This window comes from Sciurus vulgaris, assembly GCF_902686455.1.
Source record: "Sciurus vulgaris genome assembly, chromosome: 7".
In the NCBI taxonomy this organism is placed as follows: Eukaryota; Metazoa; Chordata; class Mammalia; order Rodentia; family Sciuridae; genus Sciurus; species Sciurus vulgaris.
In genome coordinates this window covers 46,249,050-46,256,468 of record NC_136467.1, presented here as the reverse complement: position 1 = coordinate 46,256,468, position 7,419 = coordinate 46,249,050, and positions in this window count along the sequence as shown.

Here is a 7,419-nt window from a genome sequence, read left to right as displayed (position 1 = left end):
CTAGGCTGGCTTGGCTAGAGGACAAGAGCTATTGTTTAAGGTTCTGATATGACTCCAACCCCACGAGATCACTACAATTGTCATCTGGTGCTACAACAGCTGCATGGATCTGGGTCTCAATAATTCCTGCACATCAGATCTACATTTTTGAAGAGAAAGTTAATTAAAATTGTAAATACCACTTTTTATTTATTTGAAATTTCTCTTACTCAATCTCTTGTTGCCTTATACCACTAGCCACTCCACACTGCTGCTTTGCCTCACTAACCTGGGAGAAAGATCTCTAATGGATCACAACTAATTTTTTCTTTTGAGTTGGGAGAGTCCTATAATCCTCTGCAACATAATGATCCAAGTAGTTGCTACCATGTTGGATGGTGGCACTTGGGGTGAAATCTATTTATTACTCTGGCTTTAAGTTGTTCTTTCAGGAACATTAGATTCAATTACTGGTCACATTTCCCTTGGTGCTGAGGAGCTTAGAGAATGAGTTGAACTGGGACCCAGATGTTCACAGAATGCTGCCTTCATTTTAATCAATGCTTATAGTTGAAAATATCAGGGGAAAAAGAACCAGTCAGGCAATAAAGAGAGGATTTGATCATAGATGTTACTGGTCTGGGAATTCTTCAATGAGTTGAAGAACTGAGTCATGGTAATTCTTACTTGATTTTACTTGTTTACACCCAATTGTGGGTATTTTGTCTAACCAACTAATGATAATGTCATCAGAGGTTTGAGAATTATTAAATTCTCAAGAGGAAGCACACATTCAGAGGAGAAAATTGGCAAATAAAAATTGGCACATAAATAAACTCTACTAATTGGTTGTTGCCAACTGAATTCCACAGTTCTGTCCTTACACAAGCTTTTCCAAGTGAGTTTTATTTTTTTCTAGATTGGTTCACTAGTTTATTATGAATGATCTAAACTGATTAAAAATGTTAGAAAATTTATATTTCACTTTTGGTAGTATGGTAGATTAGTCATCCAGAATGGTTTTCCTATTTGAAACTGAGAGCTAAGGAAAAAGAAAGATAAAAAATAAACAGAAAAGAAGATATATAGAAAGTATATGCTACAGTACTAGAGATAACTCCACATACAGCAATAACCACAATAACTGGACTTAAAGGTAAATTTTGTCAAACTAAATAAAATACTTCCACAGGCTTTGTATAAGAGACATAGCTAAACATAAAAACACAAAGATTAAAAATCAAAGGATTGGAAAAATAACACAAACAGGGTATAAAGTTTTCATTAGGATGAATGAATTCTGGGAATCTATAATACAGCATGGTGACTGTAGTTAATAATAACATGTTTGAAAATTGCTAAGAAAATAGATCTTAAATGTTTTGCCACAAAAAAATTTAAGTATGAGAAGTGATGTGTTAATTATCTTGATGTAATCATTTGGCAATGTATACATATATCAAAGCATCACATCATGCATCATAAATATTTATATATACACATGCAAGTAATTTTAATTTGTCAATTATAGTTTAATAAATCTGGGAGAAAAACATGTGAATAAAAATTAGTTTATGCTCCCCCCAAAAGAAAACTGGTTAAATTAATATTAGACAACATACAATTTATGGGTTAAATATGAAATTACTTCATAATGAAAATATTATATTTGTTTAGATGATGGCTATGGTCTCAAAGTTTGTGTTCTCCCGAATGTGATATGTTGAAATCTTAACCTTCAAGGTGATAGTTTTGGGAGGTGGGACTTTTGAGAGGTGATTAGGTTCTGAGGGCAGAGTTCTCCTGAATGGGGTTAGGGCATTTATGAAATAAGCCCAAGAGGCTCCCTTGCCCTTCCTACCATGTGATGACACAGGGAGAAGGTGCCATCTGGGAACCAGAAGGTGACCCCTCCCCAAACACAAATCCGTAGTGCTTTTTGTTGTTGTTTCTCTGTCTAGAATTTTAACTTCGTAACAATTTATTCAAAGCATAATCAAAATGCTAAAAACTTTTTCTTTTTTTTTTTAGTTAAAAAAACCTCTAACAATCAGTCACAATGCCTTGATGGCAAAAGGAGGTGAGCTAAATAAGCAACTTAAAGAGCAGTGTTTAAAAGTATGCAGGCTTGAGAAACAATTATTATATTCTGTGACATTTTTTGAAAGAAGAATAGAAGAGGTAATCTCCCAAAGAGTTTTCTGCTGATGCTTTGATTTTGGACTTTCCAGCCTCCAGAACTATGAGTAAAAATTTTGGGTTATGATATTTTGTTATAGTCGATTGAACAGACTAAGACAATGATATAACAAATCAAAACTTGCATATACTTAATGTTCTCTCAAAATATATAGAGCAAAACTGGGCATTACTTCAGGGGTACATTGATAAATCCACAAACATAATGGGAGATATTAAATACCTATTATAGTGATTGATAGATAAAGCAGACAAAATGTCTATAAGAAGATAGAAGATTTAAAGAACAAAATCAATAAACTCAATCTTCCAAATTAGAGTGTACAAATTCTTTTGGCGTACATATAATAGGTTTTGAAAATTGATATTGTCTTTTAAGAAACCAGAGCTGTTGTATTTACTTGGTAGTAAGCCACCTCAAGTCAAAGGACTGGTAGCATTTAGATCACTTCACTAAGTACAACACAACAAAATTAGGAATCATTAAGCAAATATAGCTAGGACAATTCTATACATTTAAATATTCTGAAACCACATGTGTCTAAGGCTCACAGAAAAAAAAATGGGGAAATTAGAAAATATTACATTCTAAATAATAAAAATACTACCCATCAAAATTTTGGAGATTCATAAGAAGTAGTTAGCAAAACTTACTGTGTTAGTCAGCTCTCTATCACTGTGACAAAATACTTGAAATAATCAACTTATAAGGAGGAAAGATTAATTTTGACTCATGTTTCACAGGTTTCAGTCCATAGTCAATTGGCTCTGTTGCTTTTGGGCCTGTGGCAGGGAGTGCATGATAGAACAAAGCCCCTGGTCTCATGGTAGCCTGAAATCAAAAAGATAGAATAGCAGCTACAGTCCCCAAACCCTCTTCCTTCAGGAATACATCCCCATTGGCCTAATTTCCTTCCCTAGGCCCCACCTCTTGAATGCTCTATCATCTCCAAATAGCCCCTCTAGTTGATGACCAAACCTTTAAAGTTTGTACACACAGCCTATAGCAGATGTCATATTCAATGTTAAAATTTTGAAGATATTCTTCCTAAGAGCATAAAAAGACATCAGACCATTATTACTATTTCTATTCAGCATTGTATGGTAGACATGAAAAAGCAAGTGTTTAAAGAGTAAAAGGAAGAAGCAAAACAAACGTGATTTGCATGTTGTTGATTGTCTATGAAGAAAATAATCTACAAATAATTACAATTGCGAAAGAGTTTGTGGAGAGGAGAGCAACTGCCACCCCCATGTGGGCTGCCCACCTGCCAAGTAGGCAGGTGAGCGCCGCATTGCAGTCCCCATGGCTGCCCAGGCTGTCCTCCATCTTGGGACGTTGCAGTCACTGCCATAGCCCCACCCACGTGGTAGCCTCCACCTTAGGACAACAGACAGGGCCAGGAGGCAACTGCCCCCTGCAACAATGCCCACCACAGTGCTGCATATTTGAACAGGCTTCCTAACGACACAACACAGACTGCCCTCGAGCCCCATCTCTGAAAGTGGTTGCCTCCATCCTAGGTCACCTCTGCTGCCATCTTGGGTTACCTCTGCTGCTGCCACCACAAACTTTAGTTGGGGCAGCTTCCATCGTGGGACACCGGCTGGAGACTAGAAGCCCAATATCAAAGTACCTATAGGTTAGCTGTTGCTGCCACCACCAACTAGGGATGTGGGCACTTCCATCTAGGGAAAACAGGCCAGGATCTGGAAGACCATTTCCAAGGTCCCTGTAGGCTCAGTTACACCTCAGAGTCTCTTTCTCTCTTCTCTCTTGCTAACAGTCAACTTCTACTGATTCCTCTTTCACTCTTCCTATGACCTAATACCTCTATATTCTCGCCTCCTACCCCATAAACATCACACCTCACATCCCCCCATTCTCTTTTTGTCCACCATTAGAAACTGTAAACACTAATTACTGTTTATGCTATAGATAATAATCTAACACAACAATTCTGTTTATTGTGACAAAACTGTAAAGTCTTAATAGAGGCTGATTGATTTAAAGCTGAATATTGATCTCCCCCTTAAAGGCAATGTATTGGAAGCCTGCAGGTACATTATAAATCTTATAGCATAGAAAACTTAACACCTTAGATCTACACTGCTAGAGGGAAAAAAAAATGCCAACAACATGGAGAAACAAGGGAAGAAAACACCCAAAACAAACCAAGATGCCTCAATAAAAGAATTCATTGACAGCACAGTAGAAGAAATGTCAGAGAAGTAGATCAGAATGTACATAATTGAAATGCTCTGTGAGTAAAGGATGACATAAGAGAGCAAATGCAGGCACGTCAATAAAGAGCTACAAGAGCAAATGCAGGAAGCAAAAGATTACTTCAACAAAGAGATAGAGATATTGGAAAAAAACCCAGAAATCCTTGAAATGAAGGAAACAATAAACCAAATTAAAAACTCAAAGAAAAGCATCACCAACAGGCTACATCACTTAGAAGACAGAACCTTAGACAATGAAGACAAAATATATACTCTTGAAAATAAAGTTGACTGCACAGCGGAGATGGTAAGGAACCATGAACAGAACCTCAAAAAAATATGGAATAACATGAAAAGACCAAATTTAAGAGTTATCAGCATAGAGGCAGGCACAGAGTCACAAACCAAAGGAATGCACAATCTTTTCAATGAAATAATATCGGAAAATTTCCCAAACCTGAAGAATGAAATGGAAAATCAAATCCAAGAGATTTACAGGACACCACATGTACAAAATTACAACAGATACACACCAAGCCATATTATAATGAAAATGCCCAAAATACAAAATAAAGATAGAATTTTAAAGACCGTGAGAGAAAAGTATCAGATAATATATAGAAGAAAACCAACACAGATATTAACAGATTTCTCAACCAGATCCTAAAAGCTAGGAGGGTCTGGAACAATATATACTAAGCTCTGAAAGATAAAGGATGCCAACCAAGAATCTTGTACATGCACATGGTCTCAGCAAAAAAGCCAGAGTATCCATCCTCATATCAGATAATGTGGACTTCAAGCCAAAGTTAGTCAGAAGAGATAAAGAAGCCATTTCATATGGCTTAAGGGAATCATTAATCAATAAGACATAACAATTGTAAATATTTATGCCCCAAATAATGGAGCATCTATGTACATCAAACAAACCCTTCTCAATTTCAGAAATCAAATATACCACAACATAATAATACTGGGTGAATTTAACACACCTCTCTCACCACTGAATAGATCTTCCAAACAAAAACTAAATAAAGAAATTATAGAACCCAATAATACAATCAATAACTTAAACTTAACAGACATATATAGAATATTCCATCCATCAACAAGAAAATATACTTTTTTCTCAGCAGCACGTGGATCCTTCTCTAAAATAAATTTGTTATGCCACAAAGCAATGCTTGGCAAATACAAAAAAAATAGAGATACACTATCCTGCATTCTATCAGACCGTAATGGAATGAAACTAGAAATCAATCATAAAATAAAAAAATAGAAGCTACTCCAACACTTAGAGACTAAATAATTTGCTATTGAATGATGCATGGATAACAGAAGAAATCAGGGATGAAAATTAAAAAGATACTTAGAGGTAAATGAGAATACTGATACAACATCAAAATCTCTGGAACATTATGAAGAGGAAAGGTCATTGTTGATTTAAAGCTGAATATTGATCTCCCCCTTAAAGGCAATGTATTGGAAGCCTGCAGGTACATTATGAGCCCGTTCATTAAAAGAATGAAAAGTCAACAAATAAATGATCTGACATTACATCTTAAAACCCTATAAAAAGAAGAAAAAGTCAATACCAAAAGTAGAAGAAGACAGGAAATAATTAAAATTAAACAGATACGAATAGGAAAAGAAGAACTCAAACTATCACTATTTGACAATGACACAATTCTATATTTAGAGGATCCAAAAAATTCCACCAGGAAACTTCTAGAACTCATAAATGAATTCAGCAAAGTAGTTGGATATGAAATCAACACCCATAAATCTAATGCATTTCTAAACATCAGTGATGAATTCTCTGAAAGAGAAATTAGGAAAAATACCCCGTTCACAATAGTATCAATAAAAAAATACTTGTGGACGAATCTAAAAAAAGAGGTAAAACACCTCTACAATGAAAACTATACAACATTAAAGAAAGAAATTAAAGAAGACCTTAGAAGATGGAAAGATCTCCCTTGTTCTTGGATGGGCAGAATTAATATTGTCAAAATGGTCATGCTACCAAAAGTACTATACAGATTCCATGCAATTCCAATTAAAATCCCAACATCTTTTCTCATGGAAATAGAGAAAGCAATTATGAAAATCATTTGGAAAAACAAGAGACCCAGAATAGCCAGAGTAGTCTTCAGCAAGAAGAGTGAATTAGGAGGCATCATAATACCAGACCTCAAACTATACTATACAGCTTATAGTAACAAAAATGGTACAGTATTGGCACTAAAATAGATAGGCAGACCAATGGTATAGAAAAGAGGACACAGAGACAAATCCACATAAATACAGTTTTCTCATACTAGACAAAGATGACAAAAACTTACATTGGAGAAAAGATAGCCTCTTAAACAAATGGTGCTGGGAAGACTGGAAATCCATAGGCAGCAAAATGAAATTAAACCTCTACCTCTCACCCTGCACAAAACTCAACTCAAAGTGGATCAAGGACCTAGGAATTAGACCAGAGACCCTGTGCCTAATAGAAGTAAAAGCAAGTTTAAATCTTCATGTTGGCTTAGGAACAGACTTCCTTAACAAGACGCCTAAAGTGCAAGAAATAAAACCAAGAATCAAGAAATTGGATGGATTCAAACTAAAAAGCTTCTTCTCAGCAAAGGAAACAATCAACAATGTGAAGAGAGAGCCTACAGAGTAGGAGAAAATTTTTACCACATGCACATCAGATAGTGCACTGATCTCCAGGATATAAAAAGAACTCAACACCAAAAAACAAATAACCCAATCAATAAATGGGTTAAGGAATGGAGCAGACACTTCACAGAAGGAAAAATACATTTGATCAATAAGTATATGAAAAAATGTTCAACATCTCTAGTAATTTGAGAAATGCAAATTAAAACTAAGATATCATCTCATTCCAGTCAGAATGGCAGTGATCAAGAATACAAGAAACAAGTATTAGTGAGGATGTGGGGGAAAAAGTACACTCATATTTTGAAGGTGGGACTGCAAATTAGTGCAATCACTTAGAAA